This window comes from Pogoniulus pusillus, chromosome 28 (assembly GCF_015220805.1).
Source record: "Pogoniulus pusillus isolate bPogPus1 chromosome 28, bPogPus1.pri, whole genome shotgun sequence".
Lineage (NCBI taxonomy): Eukaryota > Metazoa > Chordata > Aves > Piciformes > Lybiidae > Pogoniulus > Pogoniulus pusillus.
The window spans coordinates 13918050-13925520 of NC_087291.1; the positions used below are offsets into that span (position 1 = coordinate 13918050).

The 7471-nt window shown below is 43.3% G+C and overlaps 1 long non-coding RNA gene across 2 annotated transcripts in view; it reads right to left on the reverse strand.

The window, feature by feature from the left end:
- The window catches only part of LOC135187922 (uncharacterized), a 246559-nt gene extending 239088 nt beyond the window's left edge, over positions 1-7471 (reverse strand). For both annotated transcript variants that reach the window (XR_010307498.1, XR_010307496.1), the window contains exon 1: positions 7381-7471. This is a non-coding gene — a long non-coding RNA (uncharacterized LOC135187922). The remainder of the gene's footprint in view (positions 1-7380) is intronic.

Consider the following 7471-nt stretch of genomic DNA (forward strand, 5'->3'; position numbering starts at 1 on the left):
AACATAATTGTCTCATATTCTACAACTCAAGTAAACTCGTGGCTTGGAAAAAATTAAGCAATTTAATCAGTGCCCTACCAAAGACAAGAGATTTCAGAGCTAAAAAAATCCTTTCCAAGGAAAGCCAGTCTCACGACTCCACTAACCTGAGAGTCCTCCTGTTTAACTGTCTTTATCAGTGTTAACCACAGTTGCTCGTTAGTATTCCCAGTGCTCAACATGTTTGGTTAATAGCCTGGAGCTCCATCTGTGATAGGCAGCATTTACTTAACAAGGAGATAGCCCACAAGCTTCGGTGGGATTGCTATTTCTGCTCATGCTGTAGCAGGCCCCAGATACATTGTATTAATGGACAAGGAGGAGATAGGATCTAGTCCTTCTTAGTTTACGTGAGTCTTTCTGCTAAGAGGGAACAGGACAAGATTTTGAGGGAACACCCAGTGAAATCATTGGGAAGTCTCCCATCCTCTTCTACCCACTTCCTCTTCCCCACCATTTCAAATTCAAGGCTTGATCTGAGCCTATACAGGTAAGTAAAAGACGTTTTATTTTTTTGTCTGCATACATTGAATCAGACCCAGAATTTGTCTTGGCTTCTTCAGTTTAGTTCTTTGTTTCCCCAGCGAAAGCAAGATGGCAATCACTTTAAATAGCTTTTACTGCTTGCTGTGTGCAGATATTTCAGGCACCTAGCTCATTTTTAAAGCCATTCTTCAAGCAACAGTCTCCCTGTGTGCACACACAGTTTGTTCATAACATATTTCCAAGTTTGTTGCATGAAAGCATCCTCCAGGAAGTTTCCATTTAAATAGTACTTCAACTTGCATTTTTAAAAGGGCCTTTGCTAAATTGAGGCTGTTCAAAAAGACAAATATAGTTTTTAAGAGAAACACATTCTTACCAGAACATTCAATTGCAGTGTTGCTGTAGTAACAATAATAGATACTTGTAGCTCATCACAGCTAAGGGAAAATATAAGTAGAGCCCTGACTGCCAGGCAAGTGATGAAGCAAAGCGCTCTGATCCCATTCAAAAAGAAGTGGTCACACAGACCGAGGTGGCATCAGGTGTTGTGACTGATATTTCAGTAACTCACTTGGGTTTTCATTAAGCAAGGAATGCTGACTCACATGATCCAGCTGTCAGGTTTAGCCAGCCAAGATACTGCAGAATAATTTCCTCAGCCTAAAACTGCCTGTGCCGAGTGCTGGGCACTGTTGTAGTCATTTGCATAAGGCAGAGCAAGTAGGAGCCCATGCATGAGGGGCAGTGGTTTGGAATTAGAGAAGAACAGGTTTAGATGGGAGGCTAGGACTAAGTTCTTTACCATGAGAGTGGTGGAATACTGGAACAGGTTGCCCAGGGAGGTAGTTGAGGCCTCATACCTGGAGATATTCAAGGCCAGGCTCAACAAGGCTCTGAGCAACCTGATCTAGTGGAGGAAGTCTCTGCTGACTGCAAGGTGGGGTTGGACTCTATAAAGTTTGGAGGTCCCTTGCAACCCAAAATTTTCTATGACTCTATGTACAGAAAAGACAGATTACCTCACAGGTCAGTTTATAGTTTAGCAGCAAAGACACAATATACTTTCACCTGTCCCTCTGAAGGAAACAGTAACCAAAACTATTTCATGTGCACCGAGTAAGGCAGAGTGTGAAGCCCACCGTTTTCCTAAAATCCATCTGCATTAGTTTCATTCAGGTGCCTTATTTGCCCACTTGTCTTTGAATTAGGTAGAGCTTGGCCCTTGTGGAGAACTCCTGGACTGCTACAGCTGCCTAAACCAGTTCTGAGATACTGCTGAAAGGACTTCGCCTCCGCAGTGCCCTTGCACGTGCCATAAATTATATGGTAGGGGGGCAGTTGGCCACCTTTTCCTTCCAGGTGTGTCAGAGCCACCCCAAGGGTGTTCCTGAGGGTGGTAATGTAATTGGTTGACATATCAGCCTTGGAGATCAGTCTCAAGTCCACTGTACTTGCTGGAGAGCCAAGCAGTCACAGTGGAGTAAAAACATCAAGACAGTAACAGTTCAAGGGAGTCAATCTTTGTAGTCACCATGCCAAATTAAAGATGCTGGAAAGGAAAGAGATAATTTCTTGGGCAGTGACATAGACTTCTCCATACATGCAGACAGCCATAGCTGTGCTCACACGTGCACCAGCATTGGTCCCATATGACTTGGCAAATTGTAGAGGGAAAGAGAAGTCCAGATAAACAATTTATTTCAAGCAAAAGTGACACTCTTCCCTTCAAAACTGTGGTTATTTTTCTGGTTATCACCATTAGTTTATATGATCAGATTCAGAGTAGGTAGGATGAGAAAGACCCACTAAGATCACAGACATACCCAAGACAGACAAGTAAAACTGGAAGGCCCTTCCTTATCTGCCACTTCACATTATGAACAAAAGCATTTGCTGTGGTATCAGGCTCTAACTTCTCTTACCTCACCAGCATTAATTTTACCAGCACAAGCATTTCTGCTGTTGTGATCAAGTCTACACCACCAGTACATGTAACAACACTGCCAAGGTGTCATCCTGCATCAATGTTTCACCAGGTGAACTTTCAAAGATGCAAACATGGAGCCCAGCATATAAGGGGAGAAACAACAGATACAGACATGCAACTAGAGCCTTGATGGATCTGCCTTTTTAATATCCCCTACCCCTCACCATAGAATGATTGCTGCAAGAAAAATCACCCCCCAAAAAATGGGTGTATGAAATACTAAGAGTGCACCAGTAAGACAATCATCTGGGGACAGCAAGCAGACTAATCTCCCACGAGAAGTAGTGAGGGAAATATTCCCAAAGGCAGTACTGATCCCTTACCCTAGATCTTATCCCCATATCATAATCTAGACATCTTGGCAAGATGACAGAGAGATGGAGAAGCAACTTCTCTACCAATTAGATGCTTTGGCATGGTACAGAAACACATATCCTTAAAACTACAAAGTCAGAAAGCTCTGCAGAACCACCCTGTTTACTCAAAGTGACGTAAGCCACACAACCACGCAAGCACAGCCTTTGTTCTTTCCTCCAACAATCTCCACGTTCCCTCAATGCCCTCCCACTAATTTCAAGTCTAGCAAAGCAGTCTGTAAAAGCAGGTACTGCACCTTTTCAACGTTGAAGCACGGTCTGAGCAGGCATCAAGGGAGTACTCAATCATGGCAAAGCTAAACAGAATTGTTGGCAAGTGGGATGTTCCTAGAAATTCTGTTTAATAATTTTTTCTTTGGAAAGTGGAGTGCTTTGAAGGCATGATCATGCTTCACAAAGTCTATATGAACATCTCTTTACACTAAGGAGTTACCAGCAATTAACAGATGGTGTTACACTAGCATAAGTTCAATTCTCTACAGTGACGTACATAAAGGAAGTGAAGCCTTCTGTTGGTGTACTTAAGACATGCTACTCACACGTGTAACAAGATCGTGGCATCTATCAAGCACTTCTGTTGAGGATAAATTCCTGATTTATAAAGTGTGGCAGAAAAAAAACAATTACCCAATACAGCAGCAGACTAAGTGGAACAGAGCTCAACTCAGCTGTAAGATATTTGCCCATACATCACAAGACAGGCAATTAGGATGGTAAAGAGAATCATACCAGTTTACATTATGATCTTTTAAGTCTCAGCAGGCTTGTTTTCTGGCATTTCAAGATCTTCTGTCATTTTGGTACCCAAAGAGACACAGACATCACAATAGATTTAGCCAGATTAAAAGGCAAGCCACATTCTTCAGCTAAGAGTATTTTCACTTTGGATAACGACACAGAACATCATAATTTAGCTATTTTTGTATACACAAAAAGACTGGACAAAGGGCTATGAGGCACCAAAGGTAATTTTTTGCATATATTAAGCAATGAATACATTATTTTCCACATACAAACCCAGGTTTTCAGAACTAGACAAGCACCACCGCACGAGGCAAAGTGGCAGACCCCAAGTCATGATCTGGCTGGGCAGAGGAAAGAGGGGTACTGAGAGCTGCAGGCAGCTCCCCTGCTGGCAGCACTGTCAGGAGCACTGGTTGGTGACCTTCCGCATCTGACTGGGACAACTCAGGCTTCTAGTGCTGACACAACAAGGTGTTAACTTGGAAGGGAGTGAAGAACAGGCTGAAACTTCCTTAAGTACAAACACACCCCTTTAAACCCTAATAAATCCACATGCAGGAAGCTAGACAATGATTTACCATGAAAGAGGGAGCTCATCTGTGCAAGCTCCAGCTTACATAGTCAAAGAGCTGGAGATGCCTCAGCAGCGAGTCATCAGCTCCCATGGGTCAGAGGTGGCCAGCAAGACAGCGAGATGCTGTCTGCCAAAGTACCTCCTCTTGCCTCAAACCGTTCAAAGGGCCTTGCAGAAAGTGGCACCTCACAGGCAGCTATCTGACAGGTGCAGAAAACGAGAGGAGGGAGCCTTCCAGTAAGCTGTAGCTGCAGTCCCTTGCTGACAGAGGAAACAGCAAGGTTGTTGTGCCAGGGGAGATCAATTACCTAATAACACTGAGGAGGATGCAATCTAATTACTAATCTAAGCATCTGACAGGAGCCAAGTCTGCCATTACTCTGTCTTTTAAAGACTTATTTATACTATCTCAAAAGAAGCTACAACTCACCTCCTCCTGAAAGGAAAATACCACCTGAGCCAAGCAAATAGCTCACTTCAAAAATGCAATGAAACTGGAAGTGACATTTGCTTCATTGTCATCATAAATACTTATATATGTCTAAAATTCTCTAGCCAAGAAGTGGGTTGACCAAAATTATTTGAATATGACATTTGAAGACAAGTTCACATCAGCAATATTGCTTAATACCCAAGTCAGGTATTGCACATGTAGAAGAACTCTACACTGATTGAGGAAGAAATGGGGAAAGCTAAGGCACCTAGAAATTACTGAAGCAAGCATGATATTTCTAAGGAATCATTTTTTTCACCCTACAGCATTGGCAGGGGGAAGGAGAAATAAGAGCAGGTACCACTAAGATCAAGGTCTGCCTTTCTCACACACCACATCAAGAAAGAGCCAAGCAGGTAGAAGTGCTCCAGTATGAGCCTCAAAACAGGCAGTTCCTTGTCTTGACCCATCATGAGATTTCTAAGTTTTATTTGTCTGCCTTCATGGAAAAAAAAACCCCACACCACCACCCTAAACAAAATACCACACACCACAAGGAAACAAATCACAAAGCAAAAATGAACACAAAACAAACCTTCCCAAAACAGAGACATCACAGAAAACATTTTCCAACTCCCAGACAGTCAAAGTCATAACATCTTGCTGCTGTCCTCACATATTTCTTGGTGCCCCAGAAAATAATCAAGAATAAGAAGAGTTTTCACCCCCTGATTCCACTCCTTTAGCTTTTCATAGAGCTTAAAGTAGGCTTCTAACATTATAGCCCGTGAAATTACCACTTTCTGCAGAAACATGCTTCAATCAGTGAGCTGGAAAGTGAATCAGTATAAAGTACAACAGTTGCACACTCACGAAATTTCCAGAAACTTCAAACTGTTGCTTTAAGACTGAAAAAAAACCCAAACTCCAGCAGTACACAGCCAGGAGGTATCACAGGTGTGAGTGAGTGCTGGAAAATGCCAGAAGAGCAATCAGAAGACATCTGCATAGATTCAGGCAGACTGAGAACTGGGGTTCACCTCTTCTGTTTACACCTGTTTCAGATCTTTAATTTGGAGATGGCAGCCCTTGAGATCAATGATACCTGCCCAGGAATCCTTTTGCACCTATAATAAGTTTTAGCAGCTTTCCAAAGCAAACAAGAAAGTACTGTTTTACTGAATTATTGAAACCAGCTTATTACTCAAACAGCAAAACTTATTTCAATCTCCAGAATTCTTCAGCAGTAACAGAATCACAGAAACATCCAGATTGGAAAAGCCCCTCAGGATCACCAAGTCCAACTTAGAGCCCTACTCTACAAGATTCACCTTAAACCATAGCCCTAAGCACCACATCCAAACGACCCTTAAACACATCCAGGATTGGTGACTCTACCACCTCCCTGGGCAGCTCATTCCAGTGCCTGACCACTCTTGCCATGAAAAACTTTTTCCTAATGTCCAATCTAAACCTCCCCAGCCTCAGCTTGAGGCCATTCCCCCTCCTTCTGTCTCAAATTACCTGTGAGAAGAGCCCAGCAGCCTCTCCACAAAATCCCTTCAGGTAGATAGCAATGAGGTCTCCCCTCAGCCTCTTCTTTTTTCACACTAACCATCCCCAGCTCCTTCAGTTGCTCCTCATAAGATTTATTCTCCAGGCTCTTCCCCAGCTTTATTGCCCTCCTCTGGACCTGCTCCAGCACCACCACATATCTCTTGCATTGCAGTATCCAAAACTGAACACAACACTCGAGGTGTGGCTTCACCAAAGCCAAGTCCAAAGGGACAATCACTTCCCTCACTCCTACTGTACACAGCATTTTTAATCCAAGCCAGGATGCCATTGGCCTTCTTGGCCACCTGGCCACATTCAGGTTGGAAAAGGCAAACTGATAACCCTAGTCCTCTGCAGCATCACATTCCTGCACCACTTCCCACTTCTTTGGGACTGAAAGCTCTGAATCCCAGCATATGCAGCACTAGTAAGTGTGTGCATGCACCATCTTATGCATTATTAACTCTCTGACACAGGCCCAAGAAGCAATAGGTGATGTGGTGGAAGAGAGAAAACAAGCTAACAGGCAGTTTTTCAACAGCAGTCTCAGATGCATCTTAGATGTCTTCACAACCCAGTTTAAACCACACAATACACAGAGCCAAGAGTATGTTTATGGAAGCAGGAGATATCTGCTTTGGAGTCTACATACAGTTATTTTCTCACTAGAGATAACTGATAGGACGACACAGCACCTGGTCTCACATCAGAGATATGAAAGCCCTCAGGAGATACACCCATACTCTGCTTTCACATGGTGATATGGTGATTTAAGGGATGCAGATCTCGCAGTAAGCCTGCACAAGATCAAGTAAATACCTCAACAAAACAGTCCCACACTTCTCCCCAGGACCACAGAAATGCAGGATGTCCTCAGATTAGACACTCACTAAATATTAAAGCTCATGACACCATATCCCAATATCTCTACATTCTAGTCTCTTCTTTCCTTTACTAGACTTCCCAAGCACTTTAGTCTGGCTTCCTAAAGAAATGGGCAAAACGTAATTTCAGAGCACTGACAGAAATGGCTTTTGGACCCCTTAACAGACAAGAAAACCAGCCTTTATTAAGTATCTATTATAGCCAAGTTCTCACAATTTCCACCCTCCCCTCTTCTGAAAGACCCTTTTTCATGTCCCCTCCCAGGTTAGGGTCTTCCCCTCAGAAAGACTACTCATACCTTGTTAGGCAGAAGGAGACCTGGAGACTCCACAATGGTTCATGATTTCCCCTGCTTCCAGAGCTGCTCACTCGTGTCCCGTTGCTCTGCT